This window comes from Lepisosteus oculatus, unplaced genomic scaffold (assembly GCF_040954835.1).
Source record: "Lepisosteus oculatus isolate fLepOcu1 unplaced genomic scaffold, fLepOcu1.hap2 HAP2_SCAFFOLD_82, whole genome shotgun sequence".
Lineage (NCBI taxonomy): Eukaryota > Metazoa > Chordata > Actinopteri > Semionotiformes > Lepisosteidae > Lepisosteus > Lepisosteus oculatus.
Window position 1 is genome coordinate 232,557 of NW_027168383.1, and position 26,804 is coordinate 259,360.

At 45.3% G+C, this 26,804-nt stretch overlaps 6 non-coding genes across 6 annotated transcripts; 3 read left to right on the plus strand and 3 right to left on the minus strand.

Moving 5' to 3' along the window:
- Positions 1–3,747: 3,747 nt before the first annotated feature.
- trnas-aga (transfer RNA serine (anticodon AGA)) lies at positions 3,748–3,829 on the plus strand. Its single transcript has one exon. It is a non-coding gene; the product is annotated as a tRNA-Ser (tRNA).
- An 841-nt stretch (positions 3,830–4,670) lies between these two features.
- On the plus strand, positions 4,671–4,744 carry trnai-aau (transfer RNA isoleucine (anticodon AAU)). The gene has a single exon. It is a non-coding gene; the product is annotated as a tRNA-Ile (tRNA).
- A 9,086-nt stretch (positions 4,745–13,830) lies between these two features.
- Positions 13,831–13,970, plus strand: LOC138235538 (U4 spliceosomal RNA). Its single transcript, XR_011188216.1, has one exon. It is a non-coding gene; the product is annotated as a U4 spliceosomal RNA (small nuclear RNA).
- A 5,441-nt stretch (positions 13,971–19,411) lies between these two features.
- On the minus strand, positions 19,412–19,482 carry trnag-gcc (transfer RNA glycine (anticodon GCC)). The gene has a single exon. It is a non-coding gene; the product is annotated as a tRNA-Gly (tRNA).
- A 1,695-nt stretch (positions 19,483–21,177) lies between these two features.
- On the minus strand, positions 21,178–21,259 carry trnas-uga (transfer RNA serine (anticodon UGA)). The gene has a single exon. It is a non-coding gene; the product is annotated as a tRNA-Ser (tRNA).
- A 1,344-nt stretch (positions 21,260–22,603) lies between these two features.
- Positions 22,604–22,685, minus strand: trnas-gcu (transfer RNA serine (anticodon GCU)). The gene has a single exon. It is a non-coding gene; the product is annotated as a tRNA-Ser (tRNA).
- Positions 22,686–26,804: the final 4,119 nt, after the last annotated feature.

A 26,804-nucleotide genomic window follows, 5' to 3' on the forward strand; every position in this document is an offset into this window, starting at 1 on the left:
CAAGCAAACCCACGGCTATTTCGGTTTTCTATCTAGGCAACGTTGGTGTCTGCAATAGCATACATGAAAGCGTGATGCAATTTCTGTGGCTACATTTGTTGCACGTCATGCACAGTAAGAGTGTTTCTAACACCAAATAAAAAGTCAACAATTAGCGATCACGCCTTCTCCTCAGTTAACCCACTGAAACCCTTGCTGTTAACAGTTCTTTACTGCGTGCTTTAAGAGCACCTACACATCGTGTCGGTTCTTACAGCTTTATTCATTAGGTTTTCAAAGGCATAAGTAGAGCACCAGAGGTGCGAACGCAAAATGTGTGGTTATCTGAAGAATTGCTTTCCATGGCAGCGGGGCCAAGCGATTTAGCGTTTTTATAGTACCAGAAAAGGAGAAGCGGCACTTCGCCTCTGCCGCGCAGGCACAAGGCGACGTGCGGCAGACGCCGGAGTCGGCAGGTTTCGAACCTGCGCGGGGAAGCCCCAACGCATTTCGAGCCCATCGCCTTAACCACTCGAGCACGACAAATGCGAGCTCCCCGCCGCCGCATTCCTCCTATAATCAAACACGGACTGCGAGGTGGCTGCGGAAACCTTTTTAAAGTTGCTCTCCGTTAAAAAAAATACCTTTCACAAGATTCGTGCCGGCAGACAGACACGCCTCAGAGGGTTTAAGGCTGGCTTCACGTTCAAATGATAAAGTCCCCCAGTCCGGATGTCAAAATGCAACTTTGGCAGACAGAAAAAACATCAACAAACCACAAATGTGGACAAGGATTTTACAAGCTGCACCACACTGCACTTTCAAAAGCATTTACATTCGTGTTAGACGCAGGAATTGCCTTTGATTTGCGCGCTTACGAACGCCATGGAAAACGAAACAAAACTAAAGCCCTCAGCTCCTGCACTTGATTATAATCCCGTTACGTGTCGAAGCAGGAATTTAAGTCATCCTACCACTGCAACACGGGGAATAGAGGGAAATGAGCACAAGCTACGAATTGTCTCTAATCAGTCCCTACAGTTGTAAGACGCCTGGAAGCGTGCACCCCCATCATTAATCTTTGCGCATCTGTGCAAGGTAAACTCTGGAGCAGTCTCTGAAACGGCTCAAAGGAAACACGTGATTGATTCCATGTGCATCTGGGGTTCATTTCTTATTTACATTTAATTCAAGGGAAAGGCTTGGGTCAGTTTCAGACGGCCTCCAACAGCGAGATTCAAGCGCCCCATCTTCAGCCCAATCTGCGCCGCCAGAATGCCAACGGCTCCTCTGGTCTCCGGGGTGCGGTTGTGACCCCGTAACCTAAAGTGTTGGTTGCAGACAAATGGAGACTAACAGGTGATGTCCTAGGACATGACTACATTGTGACACTCGGTGGGGATGGTGACCATTGCTTGGAAAAGAGTGCGAGGCCCCTTTAGAAAAACATTTTGTTAACAGGCATTCTGCCTCAGCCTAAACACCTATAGCTTGCAAAGCGCATGCTATTAGACAGGCACCTCTGCAAGACCTTAAGAGTCTCTTAAACTAGTGATAGTAAGGTGTTCCCAATGGGCGATGTTCGGCTTTCAAATCATCTCTCCGTGGAAGCGCCGAGATGCAGCTGTTTAAGGCTTAGAAGCAGCTGACTGTTTTACTACCTAGCTGATCACTGTCAGTAAGGGAGCTTAGAGGTGAAAAGCCTGTCTGAGAGACAATTCGCCGTCGATCAGTTCAATATGTTCCGTACCAGCTCGGCGCATCTGAGATCATCTTGGTAGCCGTGTAGCTCATATGAGTGAAAGCGTGTGTGTCAGGACTCTTACTTGGCCATCCCAACATACGGAATTTCTACTGTTTCAGCCACTCTGTTGTTGATGTACTCCTTTGTTTTTGTCATGCTGCATGACCCAGCGTCTTTCGAGTTTTAGATCACAGGCAGACACCCTGACATTCTGCTGTAGAATTTCCTGATACATCTTGGAATTCATCGGTCCCTCGATGATTGCAAGCCGTACAGCCTCCGCCATGCTTCCCAGGTGGGATGAGGTTTTGGAGTTGGTATGCGGTGTTTTGTTATCTCCAAACATAACGCTGTGCACATTTACCAACAAGTTCAACTTTTGTCACGTCTGTCCACAGAACATTGTTCCAGGAGTTGTGGAACATCCATGTGGTCTTTAGCAAACTTGAGAGGGGCAGTGGTGGTTTTTTTTGGGGGGAGAGCAGTGGTTTCCTCCGTGGTGACCTCGCATGATCACCACTCCTGTTCAGATTTCTTCTTATGGTGGACTCATGAACACAGACGTAAGACAAAGTCAACCACCTGTTCGCTAGATCCCATCCCCACTCAGCTAGTCAAAGATTCCCTCGAAGGACTGGCAGGACCTATAATTAGTATGATGAATGCATCGCTTGCGTCAGGCGTTGTACCTGATCAATTTAAGGTAGCGGTTGTTAGACCGCTCTTAAGAAGTCAAATTTGGATCAACAAGTTCTTAACAACTACAGGCCTGTCTCAAAGGTCCCATTTCAATCTAAAAGTCTTGAAAGAATAGTTGTTGCCCAACATCAAATGGATTCAAATAATATACTTGAGAAATTTCAGTCTGGTTTCTGAAACTGCATTAACAAGAGTCGTAAATTATATTCTCTTAGCTACTGATGCGGGGAATGCAACAGTGCTAGGTTGCAACAGTGCTAGGAATGCAAACTTTAGGTTGCGCTTCTTCATGCTGCATCATTGGCATGAGTGGAGCTTTTTAAACGTCTGTACTTACTGCGCCCCATAAGAAATCGTTTGTCCCTGTTCAAAAGAGATTGTGCGATGTCCTGCGGCGTTCGCAAAGCAAACCTTTGACAGTTTGAATAGAGGAATTTATTCTGCTTCCTGTGCGTGCAGTAGTTACAAACTTGAACGTCTTTACACGATCTCCTGCAGTTTTCAGTGGGCAGGCTTGGTCAGATGGCTTGGAAAAACGCACTGTGTTTCGGCTCGGGAAACATCATGAGCAGTGTCCTGCATGTTTTCTGTGTATAGCTGTCTTTTAACGCATACAGAATTCATTCGAAATCATTGATTTCTCCAATTAAGAAAGGTCCCTTAAAGGATGAGTCAAAGTAACGTCTAATCGGATTAGTTTCCTTAGAGGTGGTTCAGAGTTTGCTCAAGAGTTTACCTTTCACAGATGCGCAAAGAAGAAAATTGGGGGTGCATGCTTTAAGGCGCCTTACAGCTGTAGGGAGCGATTCGAGACGATTCGTGGCGTGTGTTCGTTCCCATATGCCGTACGCCTCGGGGTGCAGTGCTAGGATGACGTACAATACCGCTTGGGCACGTAACGGCGTTATATGCAAGTGCGGGACGTGAGGGTTTTCGTTTGTTCGTTTTGTTTTGCTCTGCTTTGCTTTGTTTTGCTTTCCATCGCGTTGGTAAGAGCGTAAATAAAAAGGCGATTCCTGCGTCTACCACTAATGTAAGAGGTATTTCAAGTGCGACGTGGTGCGGCTTTTCAAATGCTTGTGGGCATTTCTCTGTTGTTGATTCTTTTTTTGTGTGTAACAAAGTGGAATTTTCATGTCCGGACGGGGAGACTTTATCATTCCGACATGAAGCCACCCTTAAGTCCTCTGAGGCGTGTCTGTCTGCAAGGCTTGTATTTTGGAAATGTTTTTTTGAAACGGAGAACGACTTTGAAATAAGCTTCCGCCGGCGCCTCGCGATCCAGGTAAGATTGTAGCAACAACGCAGCGGCAGCGGGGCTTGCTGTAGTCGTGGCCGAGTGGTTAAGGCGATGGACTAGAAATCCATTGGGGTCTCCCCGCGCAGGTTCGAATCCTGCCGACTACGTTGTCCGCCTCCAGTCGGTGTGTTCCGGCGCAAGCAAAGAAGCGCGCCTCCTTGCTGTTCCTGGTGGTTTTAAAACGCCCAATCGCTTGTACCCGCTGCCTTGAAAATAAATTCTTCAGCATCCGCGAATGGCATTTTGCAGCTGGAAGCATATGTCGACGCTTTTTGCACAGAGCACCAAAAAAGCGTCTTTTTTGAAGGCCCAGACACTGAGCATTGGTGGTTCAGTGGTAGAATTCTTGCCTGCCACGCGGGAGGCTTGGGTTTGATTCCCGGCCAATGTAGTGGCTTTTGCAGCGAGCAGCTCCATCACTTGCATCCCCTTGCAACTCACAACTGAAAACCCACTGAAGCTTAGCAGGTGTGAGCCAGGTCAGTACCCGGATGAGGGTAAGCTACAGGGAAAAACAAAGCTTCCAGCTGGAAGCGGTGTTAATGGTGCCGGCGGGGGGGCGCTCACCCTGAGGTCTGTGCGGGTCCCAATGCCCCAGTATAGTGACGGAGACGCTGTGTTGTAAAAGGGCGCTGTCTTTCGGATGAGATGTAAAACCGAGGTCATAGTGCTCTGTGGTCATTAAAAATGACCACCAAAACCTTTGACAAAAGCTCTTGGTAATTGATGGTCTTCAATAATGCTTCTCCTTTAGGTACATTTTAAATCAGCTGAAAAATGCTGTGAAATGGGGGGACTCTTCAGGCCAGTGTAGGATTTGGGTTACAAGAACCATGAAACTGCACGAGAAAGCCCGTACACTGAATTACACGGCTTTCTATTCAAAGGAGGGCAAAAGAAATTCCCTGAGTTCGATTATTTGCAGCACAGAGAGGACCACCGTCGTGAGGCCGGTTAGCTCAGTTGGTTAGAGCGTGGTGCTAATAACGCCAAGGTCACGGGTTCGATCCCCGTACGGGCCAGGTTCTTTTCTCCTCTCTTACCAAAGCTGTTAGGTTCCTTTCCGTGGTGAGATGGGTTGTCATGCAACGCTGCCACATAGTGCCGACAGACAAGAGTGTTGCGGGAGAAGAGAAAAGTGTTTGAAGATTTAAGAGTGTCTTAGGTGGAGTCAAAATCAAGTGTCACAAATGCAAGTGGTTGGATTTCCAATGTTTAATATGGTAAAAATAAGCAGAAGTTATCTGCCGGTCATGGCACAGTCTGCCATGCTTTTGTCAGATACTGTAAAGTGGTGTTGAACTGGAGCCTCACCATTTGCATATGTGAGGCTCCAGTTATACATCGAGTGTCACATTAAATGACAAATATGAAGAGAGTTAAAGCAGCTGGAGAGGTTTTCTTACAACTTTTGAGCTGACACAGTTTTGGAAAATGTTTCCTTCACGCTGCACTGTACAACATAGGCAGCCAAGAGTCTCCAAAACAAAACAGAATTGACAGATAGGAGAAAATTCCCACTCGTCCTGAAGTTCCCAAAATCCAGCACTGAGCGTAAACAAAGTGTCTAAGTAGCGTGGGAATGCTAACCCTAACCCTAGCTGGAGTTTGAGCAATCCAGCACTGAGCGTAAAAAGATGAGTCAAAGTAACGTCTAATCGGATTAGTTTCCTTAGAGTTGGTTCAGAGTTTGCTCAAGAGTTTACCCAGTGGGCATTGATTCGTCGAATATACGTATATTCACGGCGAAAATACGGCTATACGTATATATACGTCGCCTCGACGTATAATCAACGTCGAATTGCAACCGTAAAATCGACGACATTAATAAACGCATATATAACGTCGAAAACACATCTAACACAGTGCCTGAGGCTTTTTACTGTATGTATCGTGTGTGCCGCAACTAGGAGTATACGGCACTCTGCACAGTGTACGAAGTAAATGATTTTCGCAGTAATTAATTTACACGTGTATAATAAATATAGTAAATATAATAAATTAATTACTGCGAAAATAATTTTCTTCGTAAATCCTGCAATCCAGATGATTGGGGTATTGGTGCATGGCTACAGTCTGTGCTAGGAACATGGAGAGGGTCTCTGGTTCAATACATATTTGTGGGTCTGGTATTATTCGTTATGATCATATCGTTAATATCCTGTTTGAAAAACATGTGGACTAAAGCTGCTGCTTCTGTGCTAATTGTACGCCCTGAAGGGATCATGAAGGTCAAAAAATGATTTCATGGGAAAGGTTCTCTTATCTAGTGGCAGAACCTGATGGGTAGAACAATATAGCTTTAAGGGGGGTTACCCTTGGGAGTGATTCCCCTAGATGCAAATGATTATTGTGGTTTATTTGTTCATAATAAGATGTTTTGCAGGAACGGAACAAAGAGAAATTTTACAACTTCAGCTAGAATTGTTCTGCAAAACGTCACAGCTGAGGCAGGGGAACAATGTGTAGATTTTTCTAAGAGTTATTACCCAGTTGTTGACCAATCTGTTGACCAATGTTGACCAAAAAAGCCTAGGATTATGCTGGGCTCCAGCCCACAGGGATTTACCTGTGCTGTAAGAACTAATGAGTGAATAAGGAGACTGGATTCTGGTGAAAGACTTCAGGAAAAAGAAATGGTGTTCACTCAGGTGGAGGGGGCTGTACCAGGTGCTGCTGACCACTGCCACTGCTGTGAAGGTCACAGAAATGGTGCCCTGGATTCATGCTTCCCACTGTAAAAAGGTCACAAACGAACTGAGCAAAGCGCAGGAGTGATGTCTCCACAAGGACAGATGGGGATAACCTGCTTGGGACTGATGTGCACAGCCTTTTTCCTTTTTATGTAGAAGCCTGTCACCACCCCAAAAGAGGAAGAATCTAAACACGAAGCCTCTTTGTATACAAACTGGCTGAATGAAACTGATAATGAGGGGGATATGAGTAATTTGTGGTATAAATTTATAAATCATACTGTAAAGTTAAAGAAATTTAATGCATCTTGTTATATATGTGCTTTAATGCCTCAGTCTACAGCCTCACCCATGCGACTTTTTATGAAATGTACTCTTTTATTAATATCACGTTAGACGCTATCAAACAAGAATTAAGGGGAGTTAGATTAATGGCACTTCAGAACAGGTTCGTGCTGGACCTTCAAAATGCAGCATCTGGAGGAGTCTATGCTTTAGTAGGAGACTCCTGTTGTACATATATTCCAGCTAATGACTATGATTACGGAAATCTTACGCTCGCTATTCAGCATTTGAAAGAACTAAAAGACAAGGTGAATAAAGAGAGAGGCATAAAAGATACACCGGCTTTTCTCTCCTGGTTAGAATCACTGTTTTGGCCAGGGGGAATGTTTTTCTTTTAAGTTACTAACACCGATTATAGGGGCTGTGATACTTGTCTTCCTGTTTTTATGTTGCTGTATGACATGTATTATTCCAATGCTTCGAAATATGGAAATATGGTACCTAGGGGGATAAACTGTTCATCCTTCCAGTCTGGAGAATTGGCAGCTGTCTGACGTCAGTAAGTGATCCTTAAAAATTAATAGTTCCATGACAGTGTGCATCACCAGAAAATCAATTTCAATGCATTAAAACTCTTGTTATCCTTCTGATCATTGAAGTGTCATTGCCCCAGCACTGTATACTCTTACTTTTGACGCCTGTCTGAAGTTGGATCCATTTCTAAGAATGGTGACTCACATATCCTCCTGCTCAACTTTGGCTCAACCACACAAACTATGAAGATAATCATCTGCTTTTGCTCCAAGATTTATGTTACTAGGCTCTCTCCTGGGGATCCTCGTGTTCAAACATTGCCCTTATTGTGGATGATCCATGACAGAATTCAGGGAATTCAGAATTCTGATACCTCAGCTCAGATTCTGACTGGGCAGACTGTCATTGCCTGGTGTGAATGTGTGCATATCTGTTTTTGTGCATGTTCTGTGGCCTGTTGTACAGTACATCACAAATGAAAGGGAAATGGAAAACTAAAATAAGACTCAAGTGTTTTATCTTTCATTAACAGTGTTTCATTAGTATCTGTGCTAGATCCTGTCATCCACTGCTTACCACGACAGGCTCTAGCACGGGATAGCAGCTAATACATTTAACAATCTCACTGCACAATGTTGTATATTCAAGGGCTGATCTTCTGTACTTTTTCTTTCACTTTTCATTTCCCAGAAACTCAGTCCTGCCAGGAATAATCTGAGAACAAAATCAATCTGAGTGAAAATCTAAGCAGAGGAAGATTGTTTTACAGAGTCAACAAGGTCTAATTCAAGGTCATCAGCACTAACAACATTCTCTCTGGAGACAGGCGATAAGAAAATTGAAAGTGTGTATTGTTACACAACAGCAGAGACTATGAGTTATGCTATCATGAGAGTGGTGATGGATTTTTTTCATTGCTTAGTTTTGCAGGTTCTGTACATTTGAACATTCAAAGTGACTAAAGTAAAGGAGTTTTCCCTTTTTACCACATAATTCCCAAAGATCAACACTAATAGAAAGCCTAATTCCAGCCAAGATTCAATTACTGTCTCTCAGGCATCCCAGCAGTGGATTTCATGACTTCAGACAGCCATCTTTATCAGTGGAGAACTCAATGCTCTGAGGTTTACTGGCAGAGTCTCACACTGGGTAATATGTTGGTAAATAAGGTCCTATGGAATTCTACTATTGATAAATTCTACTATGGAACTGCGATGTGTCCTGAAAAAATCTTCTATGATAGTGGTACAGTCCATCACACCCCACCTACAGCCTTTAAAAGAGAAAAAAAAAACTGACAACAACAAAGTAAGTCTGTGGTGTAATCAACTAGGTCTTGCAAACATACTTAACCTCTTCCAGCTACCAACATTACAAATGCTGTTTACACATTAGATGGTTATTTTTTGGCTTCTGATATTATGATGGAAAAAGAGCCCTGGAATCTTTGTAGAAGGACAAAAGACGGAAAGAACAGGCAGTGTAACCATGGCGAAGAGAAGGGAAATATTGGAGAGAGCTTTTTTCATACACTTTTTATCATTGTTTTTCCAGCCCAACAATGATCAACAAATATGGGCAGGCGTCCTGTGCCAAATCCAATCTACCTTTCTTCCAAGCATACAGGAATGTCAGTGAATTAAATATTGACATATGAAAATACCCAAAAATATGCAATCACACATATGCAGTTTGAGCAAACATAAGACAATACCCAAGTACCACAAGCTACCAGGCATCATTAGCAGTTCAGGTGGGGAGCTGTGTCAGCATGCGTAGGCTGCAAAGGAACAAGTAATAGGTCTATTCCATGCTTAAAAGAGAAGAAAGAAAACACAACAATTCAGCCGTGGAGCCCTCACACCTGAAGAAGGCTCCACGGCCGAAACGTTGTGTTTTCTTTCTTCTCTTTTCATCTAGTGTCATTAGCCAGTTCCTGTCAAAATAAAATAGAAATGGATAACATTCTAGAGAGAGTTTGAAATACCAAGGTACAATTTAAACCATATTTCTTCCACTACAACCACAATATTTTGGAGAGATCGCTGAGCCTAACTGTTCTGGCATGTCCGTTAGCCTCCATCCTGCTTCAGCAATGAATGCAATGGGGCACATTCTGAGGGAGATGCGGTCAATCGGGTTGCAGGAAAACCACGCTATGCTTTTTTTTGAGATCCTGAAAAGGACAGAGGGGTCATGTATATGTGTGCAGCTGGATATGTAATTGCAGGTGGCGTAGCAAATTCTGCTGAAGCCCCACTGCCTGGTGTGGATGGTAGCTGTGCATGTTGCAGCAGAATTGTGCATGTGAGATCAAGGGGGCATGTCATGTGTTTGAGCACTTCACTCCCTTCCGGAACCACGTGATTCCCTGAGTCCCAAAAATTTGTAAGTTCTTTGGATGACCTGTGGACCGATCTTTCACGATGAAGAATTCCTTAAGAAGAATAGATCTCGGCCCACCATCCCAATGCCTCCATCTCAAAACAGCAACCTCCCACTGCCCTTAGTCTGCAAGGCAGTCCTTTCAAGTGCGATGATGACGCCGGGACCTTCGTTGCCTATTGTACGAGCTGAACTTTTGTGCTCATCAATTCAACGCTCTTTCCATCAACTCATCTTGTCTTTTGACGCTTTGTGTTTTGTGCTCCTTTGACTATCGGCATATCGGGTGACTGCAAACACTGAAGTTCTTGCTTACGGAGTGTGGAACAGTGTTTTCAAGTGATCGCTGTTCTGTCATGTTGACGCCGAGTGAATCTTTCTTTGGCAACATAGGCAGGCTGACAGCAAAAGTAATGTCAAATTTCTTGACTTATTTCTGAATGTGAATGTTCTTTAGAAAAGGGATGCGGCGTTGCTTCTCCCCCGTGTAAAGGTCAAGCATTCCAGACGTGGTTATGAGCGAACAGTTGCCGCAAGTGTTTGAAAAGAGCAAGAGAGGAAGCAGCCCCACCCCGTGTGAGGATCAAACTCAGGACCTTCAGATGATGAGACTGACGCGCTACTAACTACGCCAACGAGGCCAGCTGCAGTACACAGCCGGAAAGTTTGCCTCATATGGATTTCAGTCGCCCGTTCCCTAATCTTTAGACGCCCTCTGCTGGATGTTGCATTTGCCTTTTGATCTCACCGATACTTTTTTGGTCTATTTCTGTTGCGAGTCCGTCTTTCAGATCTCACCTAGCACAAGTTTCTCTGGCTGAAGTGACCTCTCTGCTTCAGCATCGTGCCCTCACTCAGCCATTAAAAACGTCACTCGGACTTCTGACATGCTGAAATGAAATGTCAAGAGAGAGTGGCGGAGACGCTTAAGGCAGAGAGAAGATGAAGAGGGGGCGTGGCTGCGAAATGATTGACAGCTGCATGACGCTCTCCATGCAAGGCGTGACCACAGGCTGCTCGCCTGCCCACAAGGCTCCGTCTCTTACCTGCTCTCCAGAGCCTGCTGCCTTCTGTGCTTTTCTCTCGGCACCGCTGCAGTGCACACAACTCCTGCAGCGGGAGGGGGGGAGAAAGTTCCCGCGCTCCGCCGCAGGGAAGGCTCGCTCCGTGCGCACACGTCCTTTCGATGCCAGTCCAACAAGTGCTCCGCATTAGCTGCGTCGGGGCTCCGGCGTGTCGCACCTCACCTCACCTCGCACTGCCCCCTCCTTGAATGTCTGCCGCTGGGCATGCCCCGCTCTCCTCCGCCTTATCTTATCGCGTGTGAGCACCGACAATGGCCACAATGCCGGGGAATGGCACCTGTAAAGTGTTAATTGGGGCACAGGAAAAGCCCGTCTTGTCTCGGGGGGGCCGGCTTCAGAGACAATACAGCAAACACAGCGGGGCGGGGGAAGAAGACGACACCACACATGCGGGTACATTCAGCTCCTGCGGGAATGAGACATTTGTCGGTCTTTTCAAGTGCCGAGAGCCGAGCAATCCTTCACTTGTATCGTTTCTCCCCGGTGACTAGATCTGGCCCTGCGACTCTCGACTGGGCTCACCCCCGGGGCAGCCCAGCAGGTGTGAGCCTGGCCGGCACCCGGATGGGAGATTCCACCCCGGAAAAGCTCCGGTTGCTGCTGCTCCTGCAAGAGGTGTGACTGGGACCAGTAGGGAGCGCTCACCCTGCGGGCTGTGTGGCTCTCTTACGCCCCAGCCTCCTGATGGCGACACTCTGCTGCACAAACAGGCGCCGTCCTTCGGGGGAGGCGTCAAACCGAGGTCCCGACCCTCCTTGGCCATTAGGAAACCCCAGGGCGTCTCTCAAAAAGAGACGCCGGGGGTGTCCCTCTGGTGTTAGTGCTCCCCTTTACCCATCAGTCGGGGTCTCCTCCTAATCCCCGTCTCACCTGTAACAATCAATGACGAGGCCCCCCTGTCCGTGAGATTTAGTACTCGCGCAAGAGACCGGGGGCAGAGCGCGAACGCGGTCCCCCGCCCCCCACAAAGTGCGCGCTCCGGGTTCCCTCTCGGGGCCCTGCAACACAGCGGAAGGGCAGCGAGAAGGAGCCTCTTGCTCTGACGCCGCAAGGCCACAAGAGGGCGGAGGCGCCGCGCGCCCGGCCGACGTGTTGGACCGGTGAGCTTTACGTGCTGAAATAAACACGCGAAAGCCGCGAAATGTTTCCAGAGTGCTGTGCACTGGAGGTTTTTGTCTGGTGAAGACTTGCCTGGTCCTCCTCCAGTGCGGGACGAGCCAACACAAGGGAGCGCATTCGCCAACATCCAGGCACCTGACTCGCTACTTGAAGCTGTGTGTGGCGGGGGTTCCGTGCCCCCCGAGCGGGACTGAAGGATCGTTCGTGTGCAACTCTTTGGAAAGGAGCTGCTTTCCAAATCGCATTGCGTGCCTGGATGTTGGCGAATGCGCTCCCTTGTGTTGGCTCGTCCCACACTGGAGGAGGACAAAGAATCTGCACGGAGGAGCACCAGGCAAGTCTTCAGTGCACAGCACTCTGGAAACATTTCGGGGCTGTCGCGTGTTTATTTCAGCACGTAAAGCGCACCGGTCCAACACTTCGGCCGGGCGCGCGGCGCCTCCGCCCTCTTGCTGCCCCTGCAGCTGCTTCACTTTTCCCTTTAGTTGCCATCGATTTTTTTGTAGTGCTATACATATACGATTGAGGTATCTTAGAGTTCTCCTTCGAAGACCCAGCACTCTCTTTTCTTTTCCCAGTGTTACTCATATCGGACTTTTTAAACCTAAAAAAAAATCGTTTTTTTTTCTTTCAATTATAACTGAAGTTTAAACAACTAGTGTTAAGTCCTTATTTTTCTGTAGTCAAAAAAAGCAAAAATTAACATTCAGGTCATGAAAAACTCAAAAAAACTCCCCAACCACTAAACTTTACCTCCCACCTGAGCGCCATCTTGAACGCCCCTACCACCAGAGAATGCTCACGATTTCGGAAGCTGTCTCCGGGACGTGCTGATTCCACACATCCTGAATAAATCATGATATTGTTAGTTGCTGTAGCTAGACGTTCAAATGAGTTTCATGGCCAGATGGACTGTTTCCTCCAGCGGTATAGTATTGCAGTGAGACAGCACGATGCCTGCAAGACTATGTCACGCTAAACGCCACAGATTGTGTTTGTCCGTTCGTGTCAGTCGTCCCGCAGCCACGGGAAGTGGGACACAAACATGCTGCAATGCTTTCAAGACGTTAGGATTTGTTTGTGCAACATCCAAGAAGAGTACTTGTGGCTTGAATGTGAACTGTACTTGCCCGCCCCCTTTCCTCTGTAGTGTATGAGTTCCTCCCGGCATGCCCTTCGTCATTGTTCTGTCATCTTGTATTTAAAGTGTTGTATTTCTGCTGCTGAAAATAAGCAACGGTTTTCTCACAACGCCCTTTGTTCCCAACGGAGCCCTTGTCTGTCATGAAATTCTTCAAAACCTCAAGATAGAAGAAGAAGAAGACGACAAATATGAAGCGTTATAGCAACGACATGCCATGAGACGATCGATAACGATTTCCATAGGATCCCCGCGGTTGCCTGGCAACCGTCAGCTTTGCGCAGTGGCAGTATCGTAGCCTGTGAGGTTTAGGTTCAGGTGGGTAACCTCCAGCAACCTTATTTACTGTATCTCTTGCAGTAAATGCCCAGCCATCTACATTGGGGAAACAGGAAGGAGACTCGGAGACCGCTTCAGAGAACACGTCAGGGCTGTGAAGATTAAAGATCTCTCCAAGCCCATTGTTTCTCATTTCACCTCTGACGGCCACGACCACTCTAATCTCTCCGTTTGTGTTCTCAAAGACGGTTTTCCGAACTCATACATCAGAAAGACCACCGACACTAAAATTATTCTGCAGCTAGGATCACACATTCTCCCTTCCCTTAACGACAGATTACTGTTCTTTTAAATTTTCTCCATTCATTGGAAGTTTCATTTCACACCTCTCTGCACCCATTCTGACTTCACACCTCTTGATTGGCCTCTCTTTCTGTCCCCTGCTCCCGCCTCTCACTCCTCCTCCCTCTCAACCTTTGTTCTCCCGCTACTTTACCTTTGCCTACTGCCCTGTCTCTCTCACACCTGAAGAAGGCTCGACGGCCGAAACGTTGTGTTCTCTTTCTTCTTTTTTTCAGCATGGAATAAACCTATTACTTGTTCCTTTGCAGCCTGTGAGGTTTAGCCGAGGCGCGATTATTGCTAGTTGAAAACTTTTCCCAATACCCCGCTTCCGCCGGTTTGCAATACAATCGGCGAAAGCAATTTTTGACAGTCTCGTCAGAGACTGAGCAAGGTGTTTAAAGACAGATTTGGTCACGGTGATATCATGGTAGAAAGAAACGAGCTTGTTACGTGTCAACAGAAACGCTCTTTAGCTCTTTCAGCTTTATGCAGAGAACAGCGTCTGTCGAGATTACTTTTGTGTCAGCGCGAAACGCCGTGTGCTGTCAGTATGATTTCATATTGCTCGTAGCGGCGCCTGGCTTTTGTCTGTCAAACGTTAGGTTGCGCTTCTTCATGCTGCATCGTCGGCATGAGTGGAGCATTTTAAACGTCTGTACTTACTGCGCCCCATAAGAAATCGTTTGTCCCCGTTCAAAAGAGATTGTGCGATGTCCTGCAGCGTTCGCAAAGCAAACCTTTGACAGTTTGAAAAGAGGAATTTATTCTGCTTCCTGTGCGTGCAGTAGTTACAAAGTTGAACGTCTTTACACGATCTGCTGCAGTTTTCAGTGGGTGGGCTTTGTCAAATGGCTTGGAAAAACGCACTGTGTTTCTGCTCGGGAAACATCATGAGCAGTGTCCTGCATGTTTTCTGTGTATAGCTGTCTTTTAACGCATACAGAATTCATTCGAAATCATTGATTTCTCCAATTAACAAGGGTCCCTTTTTGAACCTGCCAGAAGCATTCTTTCAATGTAACAGATTTACTCCGGGGAAGGGCAGCATGACATTGAGAGTAGCTCAAGCTTTCAGCACCTTTATCTGACTGCATGTATGCAGACACTGCTCAGAATCCCCTGTAAGATTCTCCTTCAATTCCGTTTTGCAGTGCTTTAGCTCTTTCAAAAGGCTTCACTTTGCTAGTCACAATCCAAGGCTCATGACAGCATTTGAAAACATTCGCAACTGCGTTGGCCGGGAATCGAACCTGGGTTAACTGCTTTGAAGGCAGCTATGCGCAACACTGGCTCGCTCCAGAATAAATCTCACGTCGAGGGCATATTTTTTTCCATTTTACCGTGAGTCGGGCTCAGCTGCACAGAGGAGAGAGCAGAGCAAAGAGGTCACGGGGACAGGGGAGTCACACGCTGGCGGTTTGAATACGCGGAAGATCACTGAGGGATCCACAGTATATGGACCCTCCGTGCGCCATCAGTCCGCACTCCGGACTCTGAATCCTGCCATCCGAGTTAAGATCTCGGCGGAACCTGAGGCGCAGTTCCTTCTTAAAACGTAATCTGGTGAGCATTTCTAGAATCGTACTTGTATAGATGCAGCCTTTAATGTGTTGCTAGGTTAAAATTGATGACTTCTTGTATTTCAGTAGGCAACTGCCCTCTTGATTTCGGATTTAATTTCTTTATTACAGGGGCGCTTTTATGAAGACAGAGTCATGTTCAGGTACTTTGCTTGATGGAGGAAGCTCATTTCGGACTCTGTGATCTGCTCACCTGGAAAGGTCTGCTATACTACTACAAGAGAGAAGTAGAGTCTGGAAGAAGGAACAATTTTATGATGCTTTGGAAGATAATGTTTTTTTTTCTTATACTGAAAATGAAAGGTAGTTGTTTCTATATGGACTCAGTCTTTGGAATTTGTATATATATATTTCAGTGATCCCTCAGCCATTCCTTCTGTATTGTAATTCAATTTCTCTTTTAAAATTCCTTCCCCACTTCTAGGACCTGCAGTTGCTGAACTCCACAATGGCTTCTATTGGAAAGTCTGTGACTGAGACCAAGTAAGTGTTCACTTTTTTATGAAACCATTATTTATTTAGGAGCAATGAGCAATTCTTATATAAATGCAATAAAATCATTATGTTCAAGCTATGAGAGAGAAAATTAAGGATAATTTAAGAAATCAGTCTTAGCTTGTTTCTATACACAGATGGTATTATTTATTTTCAAAGGAAACCCGCGAGGATTCCCCTGGTGTGCAAGATGTGCCTGAATACTCTTGATCAGCTTCCTGCTCACTTGAAGAGGGCGTGTATGAAGCACGCCACGGCAGAAAAGATCAGGATGGCCTCTCAACAGGCGAGGGAGGACATGATGAATCACCTGAAGAACGGGGTCATCGTGGATTACCACAGAATAGAGATCGTGTCTGGTGAGGCAAACAGGATAGTGGTTGTAAGACTGCTAGAGTCCTTGGGCCTTTTTGTACATGGGAAGCCTGAAGACACATTGGCAAGGTGAGATATTTTTAATCTGTAAGGCTTCTGTAGTTTCTTTTTGAAATCATTGTTACAACATATTATGTAAAATCATGTTGAAAAGAATCTACCTGCATTCCAGCGGCCCTGAGCAAGAGGCCGCTGTCCAGGAGGAAGAGATGCCAGAGGCTGCTCTAGAAACTGAAACAGAAGCGGATAAGGAAGGGGAAGATGTGAGCTCTGAAGAACTCTATCAGCAGTAAGACTTTTTATTTTTCAGATGTATCTATTTTTTACTAAAATTCTAATTTGTCTTATAGGTATAAAATGTTTAAACCGGTGTTTTATATCCTTACAGGCCCTGAGTAGTTAAAAAGTATCAGCAGGCCGGAAGAGAGTGGCCCAAGCTGGACTCTATAGAAAGCACTCCCTGGATGCTCCTCTCCTGATTGGATTCAAACAGTACCTTACCAAGGATCTGGGAGTGGCAAATTATTCTCAGGAGGTATTTATTTTTTAAAGGCATTTAAAATTAAGCAATGGTATCTTCATTGTAAATGTTTTTATTTCTTAGCTTAAAATTCACCCATGTGAAATGATGTCAGCCATAAACATCATGACTCTATATTTCCTACCTGAATCTATTCTACTTAAATTATTACATTATACACAATTTGAGTTCATCTTAAAAAGTAAAAGGTAATGAAAGGAATGCATTTTCATAAGAAAGATAATACCGATATGCATGTGATAATCTTCCTAATATCATGTAGTGCATCATTTGGACACTTTGTGGGCTTCAAATACAAAGAAAATCATGTTCTATGGTACAAGATAAATACAAAACTTAAGCTTTTATTTTAATTAGATTTCTTTATAAAGCATAAGCAATCATTTATTACATCGCTTCTTGAATTAAATCTTTTGACAAGAGGAAAGACTTCTGTTACATTTAAACCCATGTTTAGCTGTGTTTTTTAGATTTAACTGAACCAATTTCTGTGTGTGATAATGTCCTTGAATTCTGACAACATCACACTAAATTACATGATATAAAACAGCTAATGTTTCTAGAGATAAAGTTTCTGAGATGCTTCTAATTACTTTTTATTACCAGGGACAGTTTAATTCACCTTGTACAGTACTGTAAGACCAAGATGCTTTTTTTAAAAGTTATTTAACATTTTATAGAACTTTGTCTACTATGGCAACATGATGTGCTCGGTGAAACTTGGAAAAATACTGCTTGGCCACTTATCTTAAGATAAAGATAGGATAAAGGTTTATCTTTTGCACCTACCTGACCCCCAGGGAAGGCCAATGCTTTCTAAGTTGATGGTTCCCTACAGTAGACTGTACTTTAATTTCAAAGGTAATGTATATTGACCCAAATCAGTTTTGGAATCCAATCTACTGACGAGATGGAGCACATCCTTTTTTCAGGATTTTAGCATCATACGTTTGGTATATTTAGTCCCTAATGCTGAAAGAAATGATCATAGAACATTTGGACACTTTGTGGGCTTGAAATACAAAGCAAATCATGTTCTATGGTACAAGATAAATACAAAACTTAAGCTTTTATTTTAATTAGATTTGTTTATAAAGCATAAGCAATCATTTATTACATTAATATATGTGAAAATAACATTTTAGCATCATATGTTTAGTATATTTAGTCCCTAATGCTGAAAGAAATGATCATAGAACATGACATCTAACCTTACCTGCGGTGTTTTTAATCCCTATTGCTCAATGCACGGTGAAAGCATTCCATACATGTGTCTGACAATGAGGAATGGGCCCCTGAGACAGTCATTTGCCTGTTTCACAAATGATCGTATTTTACTAGAGATTCTGTTTGGGATTCAGATGTGCATTCGGACAGCAATCCCTTTCAAGAAATGATACGTTCTGGATGAGGTCAAAGGTGCTGGAACACTGTATCTAGGATGTGTTTGCAGAGACTGTGTGTCTCCTGCTTCAACGCAGTGATAAACAGATGTGCTCCTTTAATTTATTGGTACATGCCCAGGGCAGTAAGCAGTCTGAGGATTTATTTCCAGATGGCATAGAGCAGTGAAGCAGTGAAGTAGTGCAAAACACTGGATCATTATATTATTAGAATCTATTCTACTTAAATTATTACATTATACTCAATTTGAGTTCATTTTAAAAAGTAAAAGGTAATGAAAGGAATGCATTTTCATAAGAAAGATAATACCGATATGCATGTGATAATCTTCCTTATATCATGTAGTGCGTCATTTGGACACTTTGTGGGCTTGAAATACAAAGAAAATCATGTTCTATGGTACAAGATAAATACAAAACTTAAGCTTTTATTTTAATTAGATTTGTTTATAAAGCATAAGCAATCATTTATTACATTAATATATGTGAAAATAACATTTTAGCATCATATGTTTAGTATATTTAGTCCCTAATGCCGAAAGAAATGATCATTTGTTTAACATGCACGGGTCTGTCTCAAACGATGCAGTACTCCTGAAGGGTCTCAAACCCTACATTTTGGATGCCTAGCTGTATCCCTCACATGTGGCACCTCAGAATGACTTCTAACCTTACCTGTGGTGTATTCAGTCCCTATTGCTCAATGCACGGTGTACATACTGCACACATGTGTCTTGAGAATGAGGAACGGGCCCCTGAGACAGTCATTTGCCTGTTTCACAAACAGGGACCTGGACCTGGCCCGTACAGGGCTCAAACCCGCGACCTTGGCGTTATTAGCACCACGCTCTAGCCAACTGAGCTAACCGGCCTCACGACAGTGCTCCTCTCTGTGCTGCAAAAAATCAAACTCAGGGAATTTCTTTTGTCCTCCTTTGAATAGAAAGCCGTGTAATTCAGTGTACGGGCTTTCTCGTGCAGTTTCATGGTTCTTGTAACCCAAATCCTACACTGGCCTGAAGTGCCCCCCCATTTCACAGCATTTTTCAGCTGATTTAAAATGTACCTAAAGGAGAAGCATTATTGAAGACCATCAATTACCAAGAGCTTTTGTCAAAGGTTTTGGTGGTCATTTTGAATGACCACAGAGCGCTGTGACCTCGGTTTTACATCTCATCCAAAAGACAGCGCCCTTTTACAACACAGCATCTCCGTCACTATACTGGGGCATTGGGACCCGCACAGACCTCAGGGTGAGCGCCCCCCCGCCGGCACCATTAACACCGCTTCCAGCTGGAAGCTTTGTTTTTCCCTGTAGCTCATCCTCATCCAGGTACTGACCTGGCTCACACCTGCTTAGCTTCAGTGGGTTTTCAGTTGCGAGTTGCAAGGGGATGCAAGTGATAGAGCCGCTCGCTGCAAAAGCCACTACATTGGCCGGGAATCGAACCCGAGCCTCCCGCGTGGCAGGCGAGAATTCTACCACTGAACCACCAATGCTCAGTGCCTGGGCCTTCAAAAAAGACGCTTTTTTGGTGCTCTGTGCAAAACGCGTCGACATCTGCTTCCAGCTGCAAAATGCCATTTGCGGACGCTGAAGAATTTATTTCCAAGGCAGCGGGTACAAGCGATTGGCCGTTTTAAAACCACCAGGAACAGCAAAGAGGCGCGCTTCTTTGCTTGTGCCGAAACACACCGACTGAAGGCGGACAACGTAGTCGGCAAGATTGGAACCTGTGCGGGGAGACCCCAATGGCTTTCTAGTCCATCGCCTTAACCACTCAGCCACGACTACAGCACGCCCCACCGCCGCTGCGTTCTTGCTACAATCTTACCTGGATCGCGAGGCGCCGGCGGAAGCCTATTTCAAAGTCGTTCTCCGTTTCAAAAAAACATTTCCAAAATACAAGCCTTGCAGACAGACACGCCTCAGAGGACTTAAGGGTGGCTTCATGTCGGAATGATAAAGTCTCCCCGTCCGGACATGAAAATGCCACTTTGTTACACACAAAAAAAGAATCAACAACAGAGAAATGCCCACAAGCATTTGAAAAGCCGCACCACGTCGCACTTGAAATAGCTCTTACATTAGTGGTAGACACAGGAATCGCCTTTTTATTTACGCTCTTACCAACGCGATGGAAAGCAAAACAAAGCAAAGCAGATCAAAACAAAACGAACAAACGAAAACCCTCACGTCCTGCACTTGCATATAACGCCGTTACGTGCCCAAGCGGTATTGTACGTCATCCTAGCACTGCACCCCGGGTCGTACGGTATATGGGAACGAGCACACGCCACGAATCGTCTCGAATCTCTCCCTACAGCTGTAAGGCGCCTTGAAGCGTGCACCCCCAACATTCTTCTTTGCGCATCTGTGAAAGGTAAACTCTTGAGCAAACTCTGAACCAGCTCTATGGAAACTAATCCGATTAGACGTTACTTTGACTCATCTTCTTACGCTCAGTGCCGGATTGCTCAAACTCCAGCTAGGGTTAGGGTTAGCATTCCCACGCTACTTAGACACTTTGTTTACGCTCAGTGCTGGATTTTGGGAACTTCAGGACGAGTGGGAATTTTCTCCTATCTGTCCATTCTGTTTTGTTTTGGAGACTCTTGGCTGCCTATGTTGTTCAGTGCAGCGTGAAGGAAACATTTTCCAAAACTGTGTCAGCTCAAAAGTTGTAAGAAAACCTCTCCAGGTGCTTTAACTCTCTTCATTTTTGTCATTTAATGTGACACTCGATGTATAACTGGAGCCTCACATATGCAAATGGTGAGGCTCCAGTTCGACACACAGTTCCACACCACTTTACAGTATATGACAAAAGCATGGCAGACTGTGCCGGACCAGCTGGTAACTTCCGCTTATTTTGACCATATTAAACATTGGAAATCTTCCCACTTGCATTTGTGACACTTGATTTTGGCTCCACCTAAGACACTCTTAAATCTTCAAACACTTTTCTCTTCTCCCGCAACACACTTGTCTGTCGGCACTATGTGGCAGCGTTGCATGACAACCCATCTCACCACGGAAAGGAACCTAACAGCTTTGGTAAGAGAGTAGAATTACCTGAAGAACTGCATTCCATGGAAGCAGGACCAAGCGATGTAGCATTTTTATAGTACCAGGAAAGGAGAAGCGGCACTTCGCCTTTGCCACACAGGCACAAGGTGACATGCGGCAGACGCCGTAGTCGGCAGGATTCGAACCTGAGCGGGGAGTCCCCAATGGATTTCAAATCCATCGCCTTAACTACTCGGCCACGACTACAGCGAGCTCGCCTCCGCCGCATTCCTCCTATAATCTAACACGGAGTGCGAGGTGGCTGCGGAAACTTTATTAAAGTCGCTCTCCGTTAAAAAAAAAAAACTTTCACAAGATACATGCCGGCAGACAGACACGCCTCAGAGGGTTTAAGGCTGGCTTCACGTTCAAATGATAAAGTCTCCCCGTCCGGATGTCAAAATGCAACTTTGGCAGACAGAAAAAACATCAACAAACCACAAATGTGGACAAGGATTTTACAAGCTGCACCACACTGCACTTTCAAAAGCATTTACATTCGTGTTAGACGCAGGAATTGTCTTTGTTTTGCGCGCTTACGAACGCCATAGAAAACGAAACAAAACAAAAGCCCTCAGCTCCTGTACTTGATTATAATGCCGTTACGTGTCGAAGCAGGAATTTACGTCATCTTACCACTGCAACATGGGGAATAGAGGGAAATGAACACACGCTACGAATCGTCTCAATCACTCCCTAGAGTCGTAAGGCGCATTGAAGGGTGCACCCCCATCATTAATCGTTGCGCCTCTGTGAAAGGAAAGCTGTTGAGCAGTCTTTGAAACAGCTCGGATGAAACACTTGATTGCTTCCATGTGCATCTGGAGCCCACTTCTTATTTTCACTTCACGCCGCCCAAAGCATTTCTAAAACAGGAGATTCGCGTTTGGGAATGCGCCCTGCCCTACAAATAAAACAGGTCTACGGGTCTGAAACCTGCTCCACGGAAAACAGTTCTGTTGCGCTTTTGATCAAAGGGAGATTCTCTGTTCTTACTTTTTGATTACATAACACCCAAAGGGGCTTCTTTGGAGCTGGATTCCAACCAGCATCCTAAAGTTTCTTGGCGGAATCCTTTACAGTCCTCTGTTCGGTCGACAAGGAACAGAAGGGGGCAGCTTTCCTCACACATACAGTGCAATGTACTGTAGTGTTCCCCTTCATTGAATTCGCAGTTCTGCATCAGACCTCTAACTCGTTTCCTTAGCTTGGATTTAAGCCACGAAGCAGGCTTCTACTGTATAAACGTCTAGAGGAATCACAAACTATTTGAGAGGCCATCATCCCAGGGGGAACTGACAAAGTCTATCCCTAAACACCTAGCGCAGTCTCTCGAGAGACTGTCAAAAATCGCTTTCTCCGTTTGTGCTGCAAGTAAGTGAAAACGCGGTCTCAACCCAGAGCCACTTGGCAGCAGCGGCACGTAAATACTGTTACTACCACTGCTCGATACCAATGTTAGCCTACTATACCATGTTCAGCCACCGCTAGAAAATGTAAGGCTCTAGTACTGGAGCAAACAAAAGGAGAGCCAACGTCAAACGTAGAGAGCAACGAGGATGGGATTCAAACCCATGCGTGCAGAGCACAATGGATTAGCAGTCCATCGCCTTAACCACTCAGCCACCTCGTCGATGAAACTGGGCTGTCCAGACATGGGTTGGCGCGCTCCAGATGATCTTTTTCTTTTTTTTCCCTCGTACTCAAGGGTACTTTTCCTGTTCCACATGCGATTTCAACATTTTCCTTGGGAGATGTCAAGCCAGCAAGCCACTGCTGTGGTTCAGTGGCCATTGTGGAGTTCAGTGGCCCTGTTGTACACAGAAAGCACATTGAGCTCCTTGGACATGAAAAGTTCCAGATAAAAGCCATTTGTCATCCTTTCTCTTGGTGTCGATGTTGCTATTGTATGTAAAGGTGGCAACTTGCTCAGCGAGCAGGCGGAGCACACACCGAATGCAGATGTGTCTGAGTGGTGTGTCCAAGTGGTTGCAAAAGGACAACACTACCGGGGCACCGTTGCTTAGTTGGTTAAAGCGCTTGTCTCTTAAACAGGAGATCCTGAGTCCGAATCCCAGTGGTGCCTTCTTTGTTCTGTCTTCTCGAACAGAACTGGTCCTTACAGACAACTGCCTATGGCTAGACTTAATTAAATGCAAGTATTCATTTCCTGTCTTTAACGCGACTTGTTTTTCTTAAAATGGATGGAACTTGCAAAACATGAAATACAAACATTGCTAATCAGCGCTAGCGGCTGGCAAAAAAAAAGAAGTCAGCAATGTTTTTTTTCTTTAACCTTAACCCTGCTAATGGAGAAGAGTTAAACGACCGAGTCTATGCAGCTTAAACGGTGCTCATGTCGGGTTCTTAGCTGAAAGGGTGGTAAATCACGCTCACCCCAGTCCTTAATCTTTTAAAAGGATACAAAATTGAACCTAGTCGCCACATCACATACATCCTGTTCAACGATAAAAAGGTGACATCTATCCTCGATCCAGAGTAAATCCCACGTTGAGGGCGTATTTTTTTCCACTTTACCATGAGTCGGGCTCAGCTGCACAGAGGCGAGAGCAGAGCAATGAGGTCACGGGGACAGGGGAGTCACACGCTGGCGGTTTAAACACGCGGAAGAAAACTGAGGGATCCACAGTATGTGGACCCTCCGTGCGCCATCAGTCCGCACTCCGGACTCTGAATCCTGCCATCCAAGTTAAGATCTCGGCGGAACCTGAGGCGCAGTTCCTTCTTAAAACGCAATCTGGTGAGCATTTCTAGAATCGTACTTGTATAGATGCAGCCTTTAATGTGTTGCTAGGTTAAAATTGATGACTTCTTGAACTTCAGTAGGCAACTGCCCTCTTGATTTCGGATTTAATTTCTTTATTACAGGGGCGCTTTTATGAAGACAGAGTCATGTTCAGGTACTTTGCTTGATGGAGGAAGCATATTTCGGACTCTGTGATCTGCTCACCTGGAAAGGTCTGCTGTACTACTACAAGAGAGAAGTAGAGTCTGGAAGAATGGACAATTTTATGATGCTTTGGAAGATAATGTTTTTTTTTTCTTTGAAATCGAAATGAATCAGAATATCAGTGCAAAAGACAAACTCTTGGTTTGGTTTAAAGAGATATGGTTTTAAAACAGACAAAATGTAGAAAACAGGTGTTTCTCACTTTTGGAAAAGAATGGACCGGGGGTAATATTTTACTAGGTGCAGTGCTGATCTCACTGGGTTACAGTCCTGCAGTGTCACACCGGGGCCAGTGGTGCAATGGATAACGCGTCTGACTACGGATCAGGAGATTGCAGGTTTCGACTCCTGCCTGGCTCGGGTCATTTTTAAATGCATCGGGCTACTCCCTAAGTAGTCTGTGCTACTTACTGCATTGTAATCGTACCCAGTAAGAGATTTCCTTCATGTAAATGAACTGCACCTGACAGCTTTAGAAAAACACCTGGGCTCAGTACGGTGCTGAGAGCTCAGCGTTGCTGTTCTAATTAGCACGCACTGCATCGGCTATGAGCCCGAACTTTTCAATTATTCCGATCAGTAAGTCAACACGTAGTCCACATGAACGGTAGAAATATTCTCTTGTCTGTCTCTTGTTTGTATAGAACTGAATGTCCCTGACAATGTACTGTTAGTTTTAATTGAAGAACGGCATTTGTGTTCAAATATACCAGACAAGTTTATGTAACTGCTCATGCGACACTCAGTTGTAATTAGTCAAGAAATAAAGTCGAACAACAGCTGCGGGTTTGATTCTGAACGTATGAGATTGCAGCGCCTTTTACTTCCATTGACAAATGATAGAGATTCGAAGAGAGATCCTTCAGACCAGCAAGCAAACCCACGGCTATTTCGGTTTTCTATCTAGGCAACGTTGGTGTCTGCAATAGCATACATGAAAGCGTGATGCAATTTCTGTGTCTACATTTGTTGCACATCATGCACAGTAAGAGTGTTTCTAACACCAAATAAAAAGTCAACAATTAGCGATCACGCCTTCTCCTCAGTTAACCCACTGAAACCCTTGCTGTTAACAGTTCTTTACTGCGTGCTTTACCAGCACCTACATATCGTGTCGGTTCTTTCAGCTTTATTCATTAGGTTTTCAAAGGCATAAGTAGAGCACCAGAGGTGCGAACGCAAAGGCGACGTGGCGGCAGACGCCGGAGTCGGCAGGATTCGAACCTGCGCGGGGAAGCCCCAACGCATTTCGAGCCCATCGCCTTAACCACTCAAGCACGACAAATGCGAGCTCGCCGCCGCCGCCGCATTCCTCCTATAATCAAACACGGACTGCGATTTGGCTGCGGAAACCTTTTTAAAGTTGCTCTCCGTTAAAAAAAATACCTTTCACAAGATTCGTGCCGGCAGACAGACACGCCTCAGAGGGTTTAAGGCTGGCTTCACGTTCAAATGATAAAGTCCCCCAGTCCGGATGTCAAAATGTAACTTTGGCAGACAGAAAAAACATCAACAAACCAAAAATGTGGACAAGGATTTTACAAGCTGCACCACACTGCACTTTCAAAAGCATTTACATTCGTGTTAGACGCAGGAATTGCCTTTGATTTGCGCGCTTACGAACGCCATGGAAAACGAAACAAAACTAAAGCCCTCAGCTCCTGCACTTGATTATAATGCCGTTACGTGTCGAAGCAGGAATTTACGTCATCCTACCACTGCAACACGGGAAATAGGGGGAAATGAGCACAAGCTACGAATTGTCTCTAATCAGTCCCTACAGTTGTAAGACGCCTGGAAGCGTGCACCCCCATCATTAATCTTTGCGCATCTGTGCAAGGTAAACTCTGGAGCAGTCTCTGAAACGGCTCAAAGGAAACACGTGATTGATTCCATGTGCATCTGGGGTTCATTTCTTATTTACATTTAATTCAAGGGAAAGGCTTGGGTCAGTTTCAGACGGCCTCCAACAGCGAGATTCAAGCGCCCCACCTTCAGCCCAATCTGCGCCGCCAGAACGACAACGGCTCCTCTGGTCTTTGGGGTGCGGTTGTGACCCCGTAACCTAAAGTGTTGGTGGCAGACAAATGGAGACTAACAGGTGACATCCTAGGACATGACTACGTTGTGACACTCGGTGGGGATGGTGACCATTGTTTGGAAAAGAGTGCGAGGCCCCTTTAGAAAAACATTTTGTTAACAGGCATTCTGCCTCAGCCTAAACACCTATAGCTTGCAAAGCGCATGCTATTAGACAGGCACCTCTGCAAGACCTTAAGAGTCTCTTAAACTAGTGATAGTAAGGTGTTCCCAATGGGCGATGTTTGGCTTTCAAATCATCTCTCTGTGGAAGCGCCGAGATGCAGCTGTTTAAGGCTTAGAAGCAGCTGACTGTTTCACTACCTAGCTGATTACTGTCAGTCAGGGAGCTCAGAGGTGAAAAGCCTGTCTGAGAGACAATTCGCCGTCGATCAGTTCAATATGTTCCGTACCAGCTCGGCGCAACTGAGATCATCTTGGTAGCCGTGTAGCTCAGATGAGTGAGAGCGTGTGTGTGTGTACCACCGTGATTGGATGCCGGTCCTTCTCAGGTCACAGTAAACCTTCTGCTGCCTAACTTCCCTAATTTTGGGGATCCCTTTGAAAAAGCAAAGGAAAAAAAACTGGCTCTTCATCAGCATGATCGACCTCACCCAGTGTGCCCCAGTGGCCTAATGGCTAAGACACTGGCCTCCTAAGCCAGGGATTGTGGGTTTGAGTCCCATCTGGGGTGCTCCTGTC